This window comes from Scyliorhinus torazame, chromosome 15 (genome assembly GCF_047496885.1).
Source record: "Scyliorhinus torazame isolate Kashiwa2021f chromosome 15, sScyTor2.1, whole genome shotgun sequence".
Lineage (NCBI taxonomy): Eukaryota > Metazoa > Chordata > Chondrichthyes > Carcharhiniformes > Scyliorhinidae > Scyliorhinus > Scyliorhinus torazame.
Window position 1 is genome coordinate 83,335,845 of NC_092721.1, and position 20,731 is coordinate 83,356,575.

Consider the following 20,731-nt stretch of genomic DNA (forward strand, 5'->3'; position numbering starts at 1 on the left):
ATATACCAAGTGAAGCTTGATATCTCATATTTAACAATAGTGGATGTGGCAAAAGGGCTTGGCTTTACTGGAGAGATTCTTGTACTTTGATAACACTGTGGGCAATTCAGAACTGTGATGTTATTGGAGTTAGCTGCATGCCTTTGTCACAGAAGTGACTAACTGGACTTTCTGTGGCACTGGGAGCTGGATCTAAACTTTGGAAAAACTGGAGTGGAGTTCTGGAATTTGGCAGCATGTAAAGCATGTCCTCTGAATACTGTGGAAGAGGAGCCTGGGATTTCAAGTGCTGCAGAATAGAATCATGTTATCCATCAGCAGTGATGGAAGGGAGATGCATTTACAGACAGCATTGGTTGGGTGGGCATTGAGGGCACCCTGGTCGGCAACACCGATTTGTAATTTCTAAGAGGTCCCGGCAAATATTAAATTTGATGGTGCAATTGGTTTCTGTGGTTGCCTCTGTATTGGTTTCTGCAGATTAAAGTCTTTACATTTTATATCAACAATAGGGGCAGCATGGTAGCATTGTGGATAGCACAATTGCTTCACAGCTCCAGGGTCCCAGGTTCGATTCCGGCTTGGGTCACTGTCTGTGCAGAGTCTGCACATCCTCCCCGTGTGTGCGTGGGTTTCCTCCGGGTGCTCCGGTTTCCTCCCACAGTCCAAAGATGTGCAGGTTAGGTGGATTGGCCATGATAAATTGCCCTTAGTGTTGGGTGGGGTTACTGGGTTATGGGGATAGGGCGGAGGTGTTGACCTTGGGTAGGGTGCTCTTTCCAAGAGCCGGTGCAGACTCGATGGCCCGAATGGCCTCCTTCTGCACTGTAGATTCTATGATAATAGGTGAAAACTAGAAGCATTCTTCACACTTTAAAAATTAAACCTATCTATTTAAAACAATATTGAATTGTGGTGACACCATGCATCTTCTTTCTAACATTAATTGAAATGCTACAACAGGTGTATAATCAGCACTGTGTAATGATTTTCTTTTTCACACTGTCACACATAACAAAAAACACACAATTTAAATTAAATTTGAAAAATTGTTTTAAAATTTAATCTCTTCCTATTTTCAAATTTTCTTTTGAAACAAACTGTAGAACCTGAAAAGGAGAGACAACAGGAACACACGGTAGGGTAGAAATGAACAGCTGGTTTATTACGGCACAGAGTCACGAAAACTACTACTCCCCTTCCCGAATGGCCATCCTCCCTGATTTGCACCCAGGTTGGGGTTTTTGTACGGAGTAGTTTTCCCTTAAGGGGAAACCCCGCCCCCAATTACCGGGAGAGTTTATACTCAGCTGTGTAATGGGGTAATCAAATGGAGCACATCCTTGGCCCCCTAGGGGGTCATAACACAAACAACTGCAATTGTTAGAGCCTGAGGGAGAAACATTTTATGATTTTCCGAACACCAATGCATCCTCGGAAATTATGCATGCTGGAAGTAGGATCTGTCTTCAGTTTACAAAGTCATCGTTTTTTTTCAAGTTCAAGCCCAGGCTTTTGTAACAAGCCAGTCTTCATATAAAACCTTTACAAAACAATATTAATCAACACAAAACCGTCCCACTGATCAATTTAGTAATATATTTTGAAATATGTATTTTCTTTTTTTAATGTATTTTATTCCAAACATGTGTAAAAAACAGTAACATACCGAACACACTCCACAACCTCACAGTCCACAGTTTGTACCATTTTTCCCCCTTTGACCCCCTACCCTCCCCCCGCAAAGAACAGTTCCTCAAGCATTGTCATGAACAAACCCCACTGTGTCTCAAAGCCCTCCACTGACCTCCTCAACTCAAATTTGATCTTTTCCAACAGAAGAAAGTCACACAGGTCCTCCAGTCAGGCCGCCACCCATGCTGCATATTCGATCTCCAATTTAGCAAGATCCTTTGCCGCAATTAGAGAGGCGAAGGCCACAACATCGGCCTCCTTCCCCTCCAGCAGTCCCAGCATTATACGATACCCCAAACATCACCACCATTGAGTCCGGCTTGACCTCCACCTCCACAATTTTAGATAACGTCCCAAACACGACGTCCCAGTTATTCTCCAGCTTGTCGCAGCCCCAGAACGTGTGCACATTATTCACCAGCCCTGCTTCTCACACTCATCGGCCACCCCTTGAAAGAACCCATTCATCTTCGCCCGGGTCATCTGGACCTGTGCACCACCTTGAACTGAATCATGTTCATCCTCGCACAAGAGGAGGTTAAAGTCACCTGTGCTTCGCCTCACACCACAGTCCCCAGCCTATTTCCGCCTCCCCCAACTCCTCCTCCCATTTCTTCTTGATCCTCACCACTTGCACACTTGTGCTCCCCTATCACACAGAAATAAGTCCCAAATCCCACCCTCTCCCCTCTCACCCGGGTGCAACAGTTGCTCCAATAGGATGTACCCTGGCAACCTGGGAAATGTCCTCCAGTCCTTTTGTGCAAAGTCCCCTCGCCTGCATGTATCTAAGTTCACTCCTCCCGGCAACTCAAACCTCTCCTGCAACTCATCAAGACCTGCAAACTTCCCTTCCAGATACAAATCCCTCAGTCTTACCAGTCCCGCTTCCCTCCACTTCCCATAGATCCCATCCATCTCCCCAGCTTAAACCTGTGGTTCCCTCCAATGGTGTTAACACCGACCTGCCTTCCTAGTGTCTCCGCAAGCTGAGTTCACACTCTAATCGTCGACTGCACCACCGGGCTCCTTGTATTCTTCCACGGTGCTAATGGCAGTGGAGCTGTCACCAGAGCCCTCACCTTCTCCACATTCACTGCCCAATCGCAGTGCAGCAGGTTCTGGAGCGCCAAACCCCTTTCTGCCTCTGCCTTTGTAGCAGGGCCCTCTTTACCCTCGGCACCTTCCCCGCCCATATAAACTCCAAAATCACTGTCTCTAATTTCCGGAAGAAGGCCTCTGGATCGGGAGGCTCTGGAAAATGAACAGGAACCTTGGCAGCACATTCATTTTTACAACCTGCACGCTCCCTGCCAGTGTCAGGTGTAATGTATCCCATCTCTTAGAATCTCTCCTAACCTCCTCCACCAACGTTGTCAAATTCCACCTGTGCATCGTAGCCCATTCCTTTGTCACCTTTATTCCCAAGTACCTGAACCTTTCCCTAGCTACCTTAAATGGCACCATCCCCAAGTTGGCCCCCCACTCCGCCATTCACTGGAAACACCTCACTCTTCCCGACATTTAACTTGTATGCAGAGAAGGCCCTGAACCTCTACAATATTCCCATGATCCTACCAATTCTCTCCAGCAGGTTTGACACAAACAATAACAGGTCGTACAATTATACCAGTTCTCCCTGCTCCCCCTCAGAATCCCTACCACTACACAGACCCCCTAAGGACCATCGGCAAGGGCTCAATTGTTAGCACGAACAATAACGGCAACAGCGGACACCCATGTCTCATTCCCCTATGCAGCCCAAAACTCTGTGAACTCATCACATTTGTACATATACTTACCACTGGGGCTACATATAAAAAGTGCACCCAAGCCACAAACTTTGGGCCAAACCCAAACCTCCTCAAGATCTCAAATAAATGCCTTCACTCCACCCGATCAAAAGCCTTCTCTGCATTAGAAACAATGAACACCAGCTCCTGCCCCACTGATGGAGTCCTAAACACATTCAAAAGCCTCCTGGTGTTACTGGAGAGCTGACTACCCTGTATGAAACCAGTTTGATTTCAGCGACCACCCCTAGAAAGCATCCCTCCATCCTCCCTGCCACCAACATAGCCAGCACTTTCACATCTGTGTTCAACAACAATATGGGCATATACGACCCACACTCCAATGGATCCTTCTCCTTCTTTGGGGTTAGGGTGACCGATGCCTGTGTCAGTATCTCTGGCAGCTCCTCCCCCTTCTCCAATGCCTCGTTAAACATCCCCAACAAATGCGATGCTAACTTAACATAGAACATAGAAAATACAGCACAGAACAGGCCCTTCGGCCCACGATGTTGTGCCGAACCTTTGTCCTAGATTAATCATAGATTATCATTGAATTTACAGTGCAGAAGGAGGCCATTCGGCCCTTTGAGTCTGCACCGGCTCTTGGAAAGAGCACCCTACCCAAACTCAACACCTTCACCCAACACCAAGGGCAATTTGGACATTAAGGGCAATTTATCATTGGCCAATTCACCTAACCTGCACATCTTTGGATTGTGGGAGGAAACCGGAGCACCCGGAGGAAACCCACGCAGACACGGGGAGGACGTGCAGACTCCGCACAGTCAGTGACCCAAGCCGGAATCGAACCTGGGACCCTGGAGCTGTGAAGCAATTGTGCTATCCACAATGCTACCGTGCTGCCCTTGAGAACAAATAAATCTACACTATATCATTTAACCGTAATCCATGTACCTATCCAATAGCTGCTTGAAGGTCCCTAATGTTTCCGACTCAACTACTTCCACAGGCAGTGCATTCCATGCCCCCACTACTCTCTGGGTAAAGAACCTACCTCTGATATCCCTCCTATATCTTCCACCTTTCACCTTAAATTTATGTCCCCTTGTAATGGTTTGTTCCACCCGGGGAAAAAGTCTCTGACTGTCTACTCTATCTATTCCCCTGATCATCTTATAAACCTCTATCAAGTCGCCCCTCATCCTTCTCCGTTCTAATGAGAAAAGGCCTAGCACCCTCAACCTTTCCTCGTAAGACCTACTCTCCATTCCAGGCAACATCCTGGTAAATCTTCTTTGCACCTTTTCCAAAGCTTCCACATCCTTCCTAAAATGAGGCGACCAGAACTGTACACAGTACTCCAAATGTGGCCTTACCAAAGTTTTGTACAGCGGCATCATCACCTCACGGCTCTTAAATTCAATCCCTCTGTTAATGAACGCGAGCACACCATAGGCCTTCTTCACAGCTCTATCCACTTCAGTGGCAACTTTCAAAGATGTATGAACATAGCAACATATGAACATTATGAACATATGTATGAACTTCTTTGCAAATGCCTTATAAATCTCGCTGGAAAGCCATTTGGCCCTGGAGCCTTCCCCGACTCCATCCCCCGAATGCTGTCAATCACCTCCCTCATCCCCACCGGCTCCTCCAATGCCTGTCTCCTCTCGTCCTCCAACCTTGGAAACTCCAACCCATCAGGACCTGTCCCATATCCCCTTCCTCTACACCCGGCTCCGCCTGTACAGCTTCTCATAGTACCCCCTGAACACCTCATTAATCCTCCCCAGCTGACACTACCTTCCCCTTCTCTGTTCGCACCTTTAAAACTTCCCTGGACGCAGCCAGTCTCCTCAGCTGGTGGGCCAGCATATGGCTTGCCTTCTCCCCATCTTCATTTTTCACCCCTCTCGCCTTCCGTAGCTAATCACCTGAGGGAATAGAGGGATATGGACCCCAGAAGTGTAGGAGGTTTTAGATTAGACAGCAGCATGGTCGACGCAAGCTTGGAGGGCCGAAGGGCCTGTTCCTGTGCTCTACTTTGTTCTTTGTCCCACCACCCTTCTTGATGTCAATCGATCGAACTGCCCTTGCAACCTCTTCCTTTCCACCAACAACGTTTTAGTGGGGGCACCCGCGTATCTCCTGTCCACCGCGACTATCTCATCCAACAACCGTCCATACTCCTCCCTCCTCCTCCTGTCCCCGTGTGCCTTGAACAAGATAATCTCTCCTCAGACCACCGCCTTCAACGCCTCCCAAAGTATGGTTGCCAATACCCCCCTGTTCTGATCAATCTCCACGTACTCCCTGATCGCCAACCTCACCTTTTTACAAACCCCCTTATCCATCCCAGAATGAATCTAGCCTCCATCCCGGCCTCTGCACCTGCCCTGCACTAAGCCTCACCTCCCTGTTGGGCCCTGAGGAGATTATGAAATGTATTGGTTTAATGCTGTTTCATGCATCTAGGCCCGGATGGATTTCCCATCGAGTTCTACACGTAATTTGTGGCGCAGTTGATCCCACTGCTATTGGACATGTTTAATGATTCCTTGTCCCAGGAGTGGATATGTTAATTGATTCCTTGTAACTGGAGGTATTGCCGGTTACATTGGTGCAGGCCTCTATTTCCCTGATTTTGAAAAAGGTCACAGAATTTGGGTTGTATCGGCGTAGCTCTTTGTTCAATGTTGATGCTAAATTGCTGGCTAAAGTGCTGGCAATGCGTTTGAAGCCCTGTCTTCCAGGGATGATCTCGGAAGAACAGACAGGTTTTGTCATGTGTCGGCAGCTGTCAGCCAATACATCTCGATTATTGAATATAATCCTTTTCCTCTCTCCAGTGCCCAAACCGGATGTGCTTGTCGCAATGGACACCAATAGGATCGAATCAGGTATATATTTGAGATTCTTGGGCAGTTTGGTTTCGGGACAAAGTTTATATCTTGGATTCGTCTTTGGTATAGGGCTCCACCACAAGTGTTTGTGAAAACACCTTGAGCTCGGGTTATTTTCAGTTGAATAGAGGTACTAGGCAGGGTTGTCTTTATTTCTGTTTGCTCTGGCAATTGAACCATTGACCACGGCGTTAAGACCTTCCACTGAGTGGAAGGGGATAAAGTGCGGCTGGAGCATCGGGTGTTCTTGTATGCAGACAAACTGCTTCTTTATATTACGGACCCAGTTTCCACCATGAAATGAAATGAAATGAAAATGAGGCTACCTAGGAATTTTGCATCCTTCTCAGAGTTTGGAGGCAGAATAGACAACATTTTACGCTCCATGTCATTGTCAGCCCCAAAATGTAGGAATCATCTTTTTTTGCCAGTGGGTTTAGACTTGAAGTTCAGGTTGTGGTGGAAGGAGGTGCTGGAGATGTTTGAGGAGCTGTTTGCGAAGGGTAGGTTTGTTGGTTTTGACAACGCCAAAGGTCTAATTTATTCAGGTATTCCAGGTTCACGATTTCTGACATAAGGATATCGCTTAATTTCCCTTGGCACCTTTGCCCTTCCTTTTCAATAGGATCTTGGACGGGATTCTCCGACCTCCTGCCGGTTCGGAGAATTCCCGAGGGGAGGCGCGAATCCCGCCCCGACGCCAGCTGCAGTATTCTCCGGCGTCGTTTATCGGACGGCGGCAGAACTCGTGCCACGCCGGTCGGGGCCTGTTGATAGCGGCCCCCCGGTGATTCTCTGCGCCCCGATGGGCCGAGCGGCCGTCCAATTTTGGCCAGTCCCGCTGGCGTGAATCACTCAATTCACGCTGAGGGGGCGGGGTGGAGTGAGGCTCTTCACAGGGTCAACTCCGTCTGTGCTGAGCTGAGATTGATTCAGTTCAAGGTAGTGCTCAGGGAGCGTCTGACCAAGGCGAGGTTGAGTGTTTTTTTCTCTGGGGTGGAGGATGGGTGTGCTGGGGGCTGGCGAATCATACCCATGTGTTCAGGTTGTGGCCTAAACTTGTAAGCTTCTGGGTCTCCTTCTTTAGGACCATGTCAGGGATTCTTGATATCGAGCTGCAGCCTTGTCCGTTGCTGGTCATTTTCGAGGTTTCGGACTCGCCGGTGCTACACACGAGGGTGAAGGCAGATGTCCTCATTGATTGACCAGAGGCGAATTCTGCTGGGGTGGAGATCTCCTACTCCGTCCAGTGCCTCTGCCTGGTTGGGTGACCCAATGTAGTCCCTATATATAGAGATAGTCAAGTACACCATTAGTAGGTCGGTAGAAGGGTTCTACACGAGATGGCTACCATTCATTTCCTTTTTCAGAGATTTAGTCACTGTCGTCTTAGAGGGGGAGTATTAGTCTTTTTTTTTTTAGCTATATGTTAAAGGGTTGGATTTAGTGGGGTTGTTACTTATTGATTGTGCTATTCATGCATTGTACCTTTATGTATTTGTTGTTTTGTGTGGATTTATTTTGTTATAATGAAAAATTTCTGCAATAAAAATATTTTTAGAAAAAGAAGTATTAAGCCACGACAGATTGTAAGTGCCAGACTATCCAAAACCAAAGGGAAATCTGAACTAGATGCCAGAACAGTTTTGCAATTTGTGTATTATGAGGAGGTTTTCTGAAATCAAGTTAAGTATCTCTCAGAACAATTGTGATGCTTTTATATTAAAGTTAAACATTTATTAAAATAAGGAAAAAAAAAACACTTAAAATACAGGACAAGCTTTACTCAGTTAACAATATGTTCAAAAAATTTCCAAAAATATTTTGGCTTTAATAAACTTAAGAGCTGACCAGTTTTGACGGATCAGTCCTTATAGATTTTCTAATCTTTAGGATTCCAGTAACTTTTCCACACAATGCCCTGCTACTATAGTGTGTTCTCTGAGGGTGACAACAAACTGCTGTACACATGCCTGGTTTCATCCACACTATGTCTTGTTCGAGATATCATCAGCCACCACCCACACACGCACACATACTCTTCAATGTTTCCTTAAATTTGTTTGTCCCATTTGATCTTACATTCTATTGTTTTCTGCAATCCTTTAGAAGTTCCTTTTCCCAGAATTCATAGAATGATAGAATTTGCAGTGCAGAAGGAGGTCATTTGGCCCATTAAGCCTGCACCAGCCCTTGGAAAGGGCACGCTACTTAAACCCAAACACAAACCCTCCATCCTATCCCCATAACCCAGTAACCACACCTAACCTTTTCAACACTAAGGGGCAATTTAGCACGGAAAATCCACTTAACCTGCACATCTTTGGACTGTGGGGAGGAAACCGCAGCACCCGGAGGAAACCCACGTAGACACTGGGAGAAAGTGCAAACTCCACACAGTCAGCCGAGGCCGGAATTGAACCCGTGTCCCTGGAGCTGTGAGGCAGCAGTGCTAACCACTGTGCCACAGTGCTGCCCACAATTGGTCAACCCCCCCTTTTTAAAAAACTTGATGGCTACCATATTACATGAAAGTAAGTGTTAAGGGGGCAGTAAAGAAGGCAAATGGTATGTTGGCCTTCATAGCGAGAGGATTTGAGTAAAGGAATAGAGATGTTTTAATGCAATTGTATAGGGCATTGGTCAGGCTACACCTGGAGTATTGTGTGCAGTTTTGGGGTGCTTATCTGAGGAAGGATGTTTTTGCTATGGAGTGTAGTGAAGGTTTACGAGGCTGATTTCTGGGATGGCAGGACTGTCATATGAGGAGAGACTAAATCGGTTAGGATCATATTCATTGGAGTTCAGAAGAGTGAGAGGGGATCTCTTAGAAACTTACAAAATTCTCACAGGATTAGACAGGGTAGATTCAGAAAGAATGTTCCCAATGGTGGGGAAGTCCAGACTAGGGGGTCATAGTTTGAGAATAAGTGGTAAACCAACACTGCCCTTGTGTCTGTTTCTCTAATCAGCAGCAGGACATCCCTCCTGGATCAAACACCAGGATGACCTTCCTGATTCCTCTCATTCAATTCCTTAGTTTCCAAACTTCCCGGCAGTTTGTTATGGAGCCAGGTGTAGGCTCCAGGCCCAGTAGAAGCAGAGTGGAGCAAACATCTGGAGCTGTGGAGTTAACTAGGTGGCACGGAAGCACAGTGTTTCGCATTGTTGCTTCACAGCGCCAGGGACCGAGGTTCGATTCCCGGCTTGGGTCTCTGTCTGTGCGAAGTCTGCACGTTCTCCCCATGTCAGCGTGGATTTCCTCCGGGTGCTCCTGTTTCTTCTCATAAGTCCCGAGTGTAGCCACCTGGGATGGCCACGTCCCGATTACAAAATGGACACTTTGCAAAGAATGCAGGGAAAATTGGACAATACCGAAAATGGAAGCAAAAGTGCAAGGTTTGTCTGTTGATTAGAGCTGTAGCTCTCAGACAAGACCGATACTGCAGAACCATCTATATACTAATGAGCCATCCCCGGGAACAAAAGGCAACATTTAGGAAACAATGCTAAGACAGACACCCCGGCGCCAGAGGAGACTAAAACAAAGCAAACCAACGGCCACCTTGGACACGCCCAGCCACCAGGGAACCCACCCCTCTATTGGAGGAAAATCGATAAGAACGATTGGGAAACGGCCCAATTAATTGGGGCCAAGTTCAAGGCCCGCCCAAAAGCGCGCAAAGCCCTTTTGGGTATAAAAAGGATTCCCCAAGAGAGAATCGCTCTCTTGGCCGTGGCTCTCAGCGAGGAGAGATCCGCCAAAGCTACTCCAGACCAAGTAAGTTCCAAGTCAACGCACGCTACGAGATAGACGCTCCTGGTTGCTATCCTGTAAACAGCTCAAGCCAGCAGCCTCAGAACCGAGCAACGGCCATTGTTCCACTGACTGAGTGGGAACCCAAAGCTAAGTATAGGCTTTTAGTAATAGTGATAGTTTAGGTTGTAGAGTTTTATGCATGAGTAGATTTGACTGTGTGTAAATAAATGAGCATTGCTTTTGAACTTACTAACTGGTGTATCGAGTCTTTGATCAGTATTCGGTTTTGAACCTTGTGGCGGTATCGAAAGGTACCTGGCGAAACTTGAGCAAACATAATTAAACAGAGCCAAGTTAAGAAACAACAGCAAGTTCACAACATTTACTGGCGACTCTGGTGGAACTCGACCTAGAAGTGGCCTAACTACTCCGAGAGAACCCAAATTTGAATTGAGAATCCAATTGGAAACAGAAAACCACAAGCGTAAGAACAGTACTGATCAAGCCTCCGAGATTCGGAAGTGTGTTAATGCATGCGTACTAACAGGGATATAGGGTAAACCTGAGAGATTTTGTTGAGTAAAACTGTCGGGAGTTTTGTAGGCCGGAAATTAGCGTAAGCCGTACCTGTGTTTACATCACCACTTTATTACCCCCTGTTCCAAATTTAGTACAGAACCTAGATAGAGAAAATGGCAATGAAGGCAATGGAACGCCTGATGAACCCCCAGGAATTTGAGGTCGCAGCAACCAGTAGAGTAGGACAGTGTCCCATTTGGGAAGATGAGATCAGGAAATATCTCAAAGTGAAATGATGGCCCCTTTGGAGTGAATTCTGCGCCAATGATGAAATAGGTCCCGGGAGTATAGGACATACTTGGTGGGAGAACCTGTCAGAGATACACAAGAAGAGCTTGGGGAAAGCTCGTAAGCCGATGGCAATCGTGACCTGTTTGGCACAATTGCGAGGCACAGAGGAGGTCATTAGGACGCTCCGTAGAGAGATAGAGGAGAGAGACAGAAGTAGTGAGGTAGACGTGAGCAAAGTAGAGAAGGGGAATAGAGATTTAAAAGAGCAGTTAGCAGCAAGGGACAGAGAGGCGGATGATGCCAAGTGGGCACACCAGTCTTGTCTCGCGCATTTGAGTAGTTTCCAAACGCAATATAAGGCCTACCAGGACACGCAATGTGGTCTTGGTAAGACAAGAGACCGATCAATAAGTTGAGAAATTGCAGAAACAGTGCAATGATTTGAAAGCAGCCCTACGAGCACTCTATACTTCCAGGACGGAACAAAGTCAGAGCTCCGTAGACCACGCAAAGTGCCGGAAGCAAATTGCAGAATTGCAATCTCTGCTTTCCATTCAAAATGGGTTTCAAAGCACATTCGGACCCCAATTAGATCAGGAAAATGGCCCCGACGGGCAGGAATTAAATGAGACTGCCCATAGATACGTACATGGGACATGTACGCAGGAAAAAACCCAGAAAAGGAAAGCGCCCCAACCGAACAGGCAGAACCCCCCCCCCCCCCCCATGAACCCTGTAACCACACACCGCAGGACCAATGCAGATTTCCTTTATACAAACCCGTTATCTGTGACCCAATTACGGGACGCGTGTGGAAAAATTACACCGTTCCTTCCCACATCAGACCCCCACCAATTTTTCGCGAAAGTCAAACAGCAGGCTACCATGTACGGCTTGGACGAGAAGGAGCAAGTGAAGCTCACAGTTTTAAGCCTCGACCTTTCAGTCATGGCAGTCCTTCCCGACGCACAGAATGTAGGAGGAGGCACATTCCAAGAGATGCACACAACGATCCTTGATGCGATTGGCTATAACAGAGGAGACCCGTAGAATGCCTAAACAAGTGTAGGCAAAAGAAAACAGAGCACCCCACCGCATTTGCTGGACGCTTGTGGATACACTTCACAGCAGTTTTCGGAGAGTTAGCCCGCGCCCATTTGTCCCCAGATAATATGGCCAAATGGACTCGAATCCTAGTCTCTCACGCGACAGACGCAGGACAGAAAGCTTGCGCAAATTATGACCCCTCAGGCGAGGCCCACAATGAAAAATGGGTTTTGAAAAGGTTGTCCCGCACTTGGGAGCAATCAGTCCAAAGCAAAATCGCATTTATAAAGCCCGATGAAGAGAAGGCAGACATGAATCCAGTTAAAGCACACCAGAACCCCGCATGGGTAAATGAGGGCAGGAACAGCCCACCCCAGCCCAAAGCTCAAGAATTTTACAATTGTGGACAGTTAGGACACTTTGCACGAGGGTGCAACGCGCCCCAAAAGCAGCAGAGAAACCAACAGACAGGCACCCTAAACAGGAATAGGGCAAAGCCGATCCATAGCGCTAGTGCCCGTTCAGAGAATGCAGACATGAACAGCACCGACTGACGGTGTTCGGGCTCCCCAACTTGGGTCTGCGACACCCTTTGGCACAAGTCGGGTAGACCGGTAGTAGCAGGCAAAGTTCGGGGACACCCCGTAGAATTTCTTTGGAACACACGAGGGTCCCGTACCACACTCAATTCCTCCACGATGTTTCAGAGAGACACGCGGCCCACAACAGACACCATCACACTCAGCGGTTTTACAGGTCATTTACAACAGGGACACATCACAGCCCCTGTAGCGATACAAATAGGTAACATTACAACGAAGCATCCCGTAGTTTTGGTTGATCAGCCCAGACAGCAGAAAATATCCTAGGGATTGATTTTATGAGCTCCCACAACCTTTCTTTTGACCCAGTTAACAAGTGTGTATGGAAAATGGCAAAGGCAGCACGAGCCCCCACCACGCTCACAGTAGGAGAGTATGTAAACAGGATTAGCTCAGTAGGAGATTTCTGGTTTGACCCTCGAGCCATTAGTGCAGACAAACAGGTTAGGGCAGTCCTGCAGGAGCACAAAGCGGCATTTGCACAGCACAAGCACGACTGTGGCAAATTGGCTGGCTTTGTGAACATTACAGGTCCCGACCCTAAACCCTAGAAGCAGTACGGATTTCTCCAGGAAGCAGAGGGAGAAATCTCCAAAGTAATAGAGAGTTTGTTGGATCAAGGTGTATTCCGATCAGTAGCTTCCACGAACAACGCACCAATTTGGCCCGTCAGGAAACCGGATGGATCATGGCGACTGACCATTGATTACCGGGAACTGAACAACGTAACCCCAGCAGCAGCCCCCACCATAGTCACGAGTCCCGAGACCATGCTCAAACAGGGACTCCAGACAAATTTTTTTTCGGTTTCGGACATTAGTAACGGCTTTTGGTCCATTCCATTGGCTAAAGCGTGCCAGTACAAATTCGCCTTCACATTCCAGGGACAACAATATATGTGGCCGTGCCTTCCACAAGGCTTCCACAACTCCCCCTCCATTTTCTACCGACAGCTGGCAAATGGATGAGCAAAATTTTCCCGCCCCGATTGTCTGGTCCAGTACATAGACGACTTGTTACTATAGGAATACACAAAGGGAGAGCGCATTTCGTTTCTCGCCGAACTCCTATGACTCTTAAAAGAAATTGGTTGTAAAGTCAACCCCAAGAAGGCCCAGATTTTGAAAGAGAAAGTGATTTACTAAGGAACAGTGATCACATGTGGTAAACGCGAGATCGAGAAAAAGAGAATTGACTCGATCGTCAAATTGCCCCTTCCCCACAATGTCTCCGCCCTCTGGTCATTTGAAGACTGGTTGGCTACTGCCGAAACCATACAGATGCCGTGGATGCTTTAAAAAGAGCACTCAGCACAGCCCCCGCACTACAGGTCCCAGATCCACTTTCCCCGTACGCCATCGAAGTAGCAAGCACCAACCAAACCCTTTCGGCCGAGCTCCTCCAGGAACGCCATGACCAATTAGCATACGCCTCACGCGTGTTAGACCCTGTAGAGCAAGGATTTTCTGCCTGTGAAAGGCACCTGCTCGCAGTTCTTTGGGCAGTACAGTACTTCACCTACATTACAGGACTCAACCCCATCCTCGCAGAACACACCCCAACACAGTTGTTAGACGGCCGACTTAAAGATGGCACAGTCAGCCAACTCCATGCAGCCTGTTGGACCCTTCTTTTACAGGGACGTGACATTACAATAAAAAGAACCAAGACCCACACCTCCCTTGCCAATAATTTGCAGTATGCAGGCACCCCTCATGAGTGTGAGACCATCACCACAAAACAGAACACAGGCCCATTTATTCCTAAAACACCTCCCAGGAAAGCAGGTATTACACCCCAGAGACCCCAGCCCACAGACACGTGCGCACCCCTGAAGATTTATGTGGATGGCTCCTCTACAGTGTTAAATGGAAAGAGAATTACCGGTTGCGGTATTTACGTAGAGGACACGCAGGGATGCGCTCTCGATGAGATTTCACTAAAGTTGCCAGGACACTAAGGCTTGCAGGCAGCAGAACTGGTAGCGATTCCTTATATTGTAGACCACCCCGACTCGTTCCCGACCCCAGCAGACATCTACTCGGACAGCTTGTATGTATGTAATAGTTTGATGGAATTCCTACCCCTGTGGGAAACGAGAGGATTTGTTTCCGCGGACGGTAAACCCCTACCCTCAGCCCCATTACTCCGCCATATCTTAAAGACAGCGAAGGATAGAAAATATGGAATAATTAAGGTTCGCAGTCATCACCGTTCTCCCCCCCCCCCCCGGTAACATTAAAGTAGAAGCCCTAGCGAAGGCCTGCTCCAGGCATGGTTATTTTTGGAACCCCCCGAAAGCACCCCAGTACACGCAGTTCAGGTCTCAGAGACCAATATTCAGGATCTAGCGAAGGCACAGAAAGAGGACGAGAAACTCAGGGAAGTTTTAAAGTGTACCTTCCCAGCCCCGTATGATAAATACAAGAATGCAATAACCACACATGACGGTGTGATTTTAAAGGATGGCATTTATATAGTTCCCAACCAGGTCAGGAACCAGATCATTTGTCAGTTGCATGACAATCATGGATACCAAAGTATTGAACCCACCCCAGCCCACTTCAGACCACACTGCTGGTGGTCTGATTTAAAAGCCGATGTTACGCACTATATAGAGAATTGCTTGATCTGTGCCCAGAACAATCCGGATATGCGAAAAAGGCTCAACTTAGTCATACCCGCCCCGTTAATGGACCCTGGACAAATCTGCGGATAGCCTTCATAGGACCCCTACCCCCTTGCAGAAATAGTTATAAGTATGTGTTGGTGGTCATCGACACCTTCACAAAATGGGTGGAAGCATTTCCATCGAGAACTAATACGGCCAAGACAATAGCTAAAATACTAACACAGCACATCTTTACAAAATGGGGCCTCCCCCGCAGTATAGAATCCAATCAAGGCTCCCATTTCACAGGACGTGTAATGAAAAACGTCCTCACGATTTTCGGCATTCAACAAAAGTTTCACATAGCACACCACCCCCAGTCAAGTGGTATTGCAGAGAGGATGAACAGGACATGAAAAGCCACCCTCAGGAAAATGGTGCAGCAGAATAACAGCACCTGGAATTCAGTTCTCCCATTTGCTTTAATGTTTATAAGGAACACGGTATCCATGTCCACAGGATACGCCCCCCACACTCTCATGACCGGACGCCCCATGAAAGGGACAGAGTATTTATTAGGACTAGATTTGGCCAGCCCCGCAGTCACAGCCCTCATGCATGAGAATGCTGTACAACAATCGATAGAAAACATAAAGGCAGCCCAACTCGCAGCAGCTGTGGGACTTGGGACCAGGAAGAAACAGAGCAAGGCTTGTTTCGACAAAACAGTACACCCCACTGAGTTTGCAGTAGAGCAGCAAGTGATGCTTTCCCCATACAACCGCAGTTCATTCCAACACCATAAATTCTCCGGACCGTACTCCATTTCAGACAAAGTCAGCCCCTCAGTATACAAGATTACATATCCCAATGGCAAGTCTGTGTGGTTTCACATAAACCAGCCCAAGGCTTATGGCTCGCAGAATAGCCACACACACCACATCCTGTTTGGTTTTGGCAACCCTTAGGTTGCTTCCGTATGCTATTTACATCCTAAAACACTCGGATGTAGATCGCACAGGCTGCGAGACAGCTCGCATTATGTCAGTATTTTTCTCGATGTCTTGTCCAAATATTTGTGTTTTTTTTTAAAATGAGGGAGTCACAGATGGTGACTAATTATAAAGGGAAATTGGCAACAAAGGACAGACAGACAGGCATAAGAGATCTGAAACAAGATAATAACAGATAATATGCTTGTGCTCACAGAACTCCGGAACCTCAGGAACCCCAGGGGAAGACAAAGAAGAAGACAGAATGACGGAAAGATGAAGACGACCTCCATCTTGTTCACCTGGATCTTAGCTGGATCCCTTCAGTTGCGCGCGGATGGTACCCCCCTGACCCCTACCACACAAGCCATGAATGATTCCCACCCCCGCAATACACAGAACCCTGAGATAGCTAGCCCCGCGACAGCTAACAATACCCCGACCTGGTGTGACAAGTTTATCACCTGGTACTATCATATGTAGTAGAAGACCTCTTAGTACTGGCGATACTTTGCAGTGTCGTGCAGACACTTAGAGTCAGGGAATGGCGAAAGAGAGCCTACCGCTCTCGCGCCCTGGTATACAGGTTTCAGTCCCCCATTTTCGGATTTCACCAGACCCCCGAACCCCTTGACATGGATTAAAGTGCATCCATTTTTCTTTATGTATTCTGTTCAATAAAGAAATGTAAACCTCTGTGCCTGACTGCCAGGCCAGAGACATTTGTGTGCTGCTAGTTGTACAGTTTAAGATGTTGGAGATTATTTTTGGGACTGTTTGAGTGAGGATAGTTTATTGAGGATAGTTAGAGGTTCCAGGTTTTTTATTTTTCTGTAATGCATGCATTAATGTCATAGCGCCCCTTTTATAATAATGTATGTATGTAAAATGATTTCGGTAAAATTGTGTTTCATAGGATCGGGCAGTGTAGAGTCTGATTATGGGTGCCCTGTTTGCTCAGAGGACGAAGACGACGCAGTAATGTGATCCTTCACGCTTCACGTTGAGGATCACGAGGATCACAAGGAGGGTGTGTAGCCATCTGGGATGGCCACGTCCCGATTACAAAATGGACACTTTGCAAAGAATGCAGGGAAAATTGGACAATACCGAAAATGGAAGCAGGTGCAAGGTCTATGATTAGAGTTGTAGCTCTCAGACAAGACCGATACTGCAGAACCATCTACATACTAATGAGCCATCCCCGGGAACAAAAGGCAACATTTAGGTAAACAATGCTAAGACAGACACCCCGGCGCCAGAGGAGACTAAAAGAAAGCAAACCAACGGCCACCTAGGACACGCCCAGCAACCAGGAGACCCATCCCTCTATTGGAGGAAAATCGATAAGGACGATTGGGAAACGGCCCAATTAATTGGGGCCAAGTTCAAGGCCCGCCCAAAAGCACGCGAAGCCCTTTTGGGTATAAAAAGGATTCCCCAAGAGAGAATCGCTCTCTTGGCAATGGCTTTCAGCGAGGAGAGACCCGCCAAAGCTACTCCAGACCAAGTAAGTTCCAAGTCAACGCACGCTATGAGATAGATGCCCCTAGTTGCTATCCTGTAAATAGCTCAACCCAGCAGCCTCAGAACCGAACAACGGCCATTGTTCCTCTGAGTGGGCACGAGAAGCTAAATATAGGCTTTTAGTAATAGTGATCGTTTAGGTTGTAGAGATTTATGCATGAGTAGATTTGACTGTGTGTAAATAAATGAGCATTGCTTTTGAACTTACTAACTGGTGTATCGAGTCTTTAATCAGCATTAGGTTTTGAACCTTGTGGCGGTATCGAAAGATACCTGACGACTCTTGAGCAAACGTAATTAAACAGAGCCAAATTAAGAAACAAAGCAAGTTAGCAACACGAAAGACGTGCTTTTTACATGAATTGGACATTCTGAATTCTCCCTCTGTATACCCGAACAGGCGCCGGAATGTGGCGACTAGGGGATTTTCACAGTAATCTCATTGCAGTGTTAATGTAAGCCAACTTGTGACACAAATAAATATTATTATTAAACCTTTTACGATGAGGTGAGGAGAAATTTCTTCACCCAGAGAGTGGTGAATCTGGAATTCGCTACCACAGAAAGTAGTTGAGGTCAAAATGTGCAATTTCAAGGTGGAATTCGATATAGCTCTTGGGGCTAAAGGGATCAAGGGATAAAGGTGGGGGGGGGGGGAAGGCGAGATCAGGCTATTGAACCTGATCAGCCATGGTCATAATGAATGGCGGAGCATGGTCCAAGGGCCTAATGGCCTCATCCTGCTTCTATATTCTTTGTATGCTTCTATGTAATAATAATAATAATTGCTTATTGTCACAAGTAGGCTTCGATGAAGTTATGGTGAAAAGCCCATAGTTGCCACATTCTGGCGCAAACGTAAACATACTATTTGGCTTCATCTAGTTACAGTTTTCCAATTGTGTATGCTCCCTTCTGAAATACAACCAACTTCAAACCACTTATTTTCTTTGCCTTATGTAAATTTCTATCCATTCTCTCCTGGCTTTCTGTTCATTGCCGTATCAAACCACTTGCCTTTATACCTCCTTTATTGATGTTTGCAAAATAAATATAATATTAAAGATAGGAAATGGAAGATATAGGTTCTAAGAATTAGTGATTGAAGCAATACTATTTTAATATTTAAGAGGAGGCTAAATAGATGGTTGAACAAAAAGGCAAAGATGGAATGCAGAAACAGGACAAGAACGTGAGATTCCATTCTTGTGAAAGATAAACACCAAGCCATTGGGCTGAATATTTCTGTGTTCTAATTTCTGTGATACTGCTGTATTACAGCCCATTCAGGTAGACCAAATTGCGGTGGCAACATGAACTTTTACATGCATCGTGAAGTTATGAACAGTGACGGTAGAAGCCGCAATTTTCTTTCCATCACATGGCTGACCAGGAATCTTTCCTGCTCATATCACCTGCCATCGATGTGCGTTGGAAGAATTTGCAGGTTAATGTGCAACCCTTTTATTTGCATCCCTGGCCATCAAGTTCTGGGTGGAATAAATAAAAAGAGAAAAAGCGGGAAAATCCCAGCAGGCCTGGTAGCATCTGTGGAGACCGAAACGGAGTTAAGATTTTGAGTCCATATGACTCTTCTTCAGAGCTGAGTAAGTCCGGGTAGGACCTGATCCCACAGTTTCAGGCTCAGATAGTAGGGATGTTGCTCATTGAGCCAAAAGACCTCCTCTAATTTCTACGTAATTCTATGCAACGTGGCTAAAGATACAATTTTGTTACTATGGCTCCACCTGCTGGGAATCATGTGTTTTGGATTAAAATGATCCAATGTCCTTTTTAGCATTATAGTTGGCACTTTACTCTCACACAAGCCTAATAATTAATACATACAAGTTACAAAAGGACAATGATATAATTACTGAATGTAACAATTCTCAGCCATTCTCCCATTGAATGCAACACAGTGAAAAGTGATTAGGTGATTCTTTGTTCAAAAATGAGAAATGTTTAATATATTTACAAAGGAATAGCAATGAATTGTGCTTTTCTGATAAAGAAAGCCGGTTTTGGTGAAAGATACCATTGCACAGATTTAAATAGGAAAATGTAGTTTGAAGCATAAGCAGAAATGAGAGAATTGAAATGATGTCACTCATCTCAGGATTCTAGGATTTATTAGGAGAGGTGTAACCAGTCAAAGTTCGGCTTGGAAATGGAAAATAAAATTCAATATTGAAAATGGAAATTAAGGTACAAGGGGAGCATTAAGGCTGAAATTGTAATTAAATACAGTCTTCTAACCCAATTTAAGCAACTGCTTTTTCTTCCAATGACTCCTCTCAGACTTAAGTTGCCACTCTTGAAGGGCAGTACAGTGATGGGCACTGTTGCCTCACAGCACCAGGGACCCAGCTTGGATTCTAGCGTTGGGTGACTGTGTGGAGTTTGCACATTCTCCCCATGTCTGTGTGGGTTTCCTCTGGGTGCTTCGTTTTTCTTCCCACAGTCTAAAGTTAGGCGGCTTGGCTGTGCTAAACTGCCCCTTGGTGTTCAAAGATGTGCAGGTTAGGTGAATTGGCCCTCAACAATATGCGGGGTATCAAGGATAGGGCGGGAGAGTGGGCTTAGGCAGAGTGCTAATGAGCAAAATGGCCTCCTTCTGCACTGTTGCGATTCTATTGATCCTCTTCCTTTCCATACAGTTCAAACTTGTGTTTCCCCTGGCAGTCAACCCCCTAAGTTAATGCTGGTAAGCTCCTTTCTTCTTAACTATGAACAGGGCAGGAGACATCAAGAGGACATAGAAAGCTGGTTAAATGACTTGTAGAAAATGGCATTAATGCAGGGAAGATAAAGTGATACATTTTGGTAGCAACATAAAACAACGGGTGCAATTCTAAAGGGGCTGAAAGAACAGAAAGATCCAGGGGTATATGTGCACAAATCCTTGAAGACGGAAAGGTAAATTGAAAGCGCAGTTAAAAAGGCAAACAAGATCCTAGAATTTATAAACAGTATTTATAAATATTATTAATAATAGAGTACAGAAGCAAGCAAGTCATGGGA

The 20,731-nt window shown here is 46.3% G+C and overlaps 1 protein-coding gene across 4 annotated transcripts in view; it reads right to left on the reverse strand.

Annotated features, from left to right (window-relative positions):
* The window catches only part of cep126 (centrosomal protein 126), a 253,245-nt gene that overhangs the window by 150,025 nt on the left and 82,489 nt on the right, over nt 1–20,731 (reverse strand). The gene's annotated exons all lie outside the window — the stretch shown is intronic.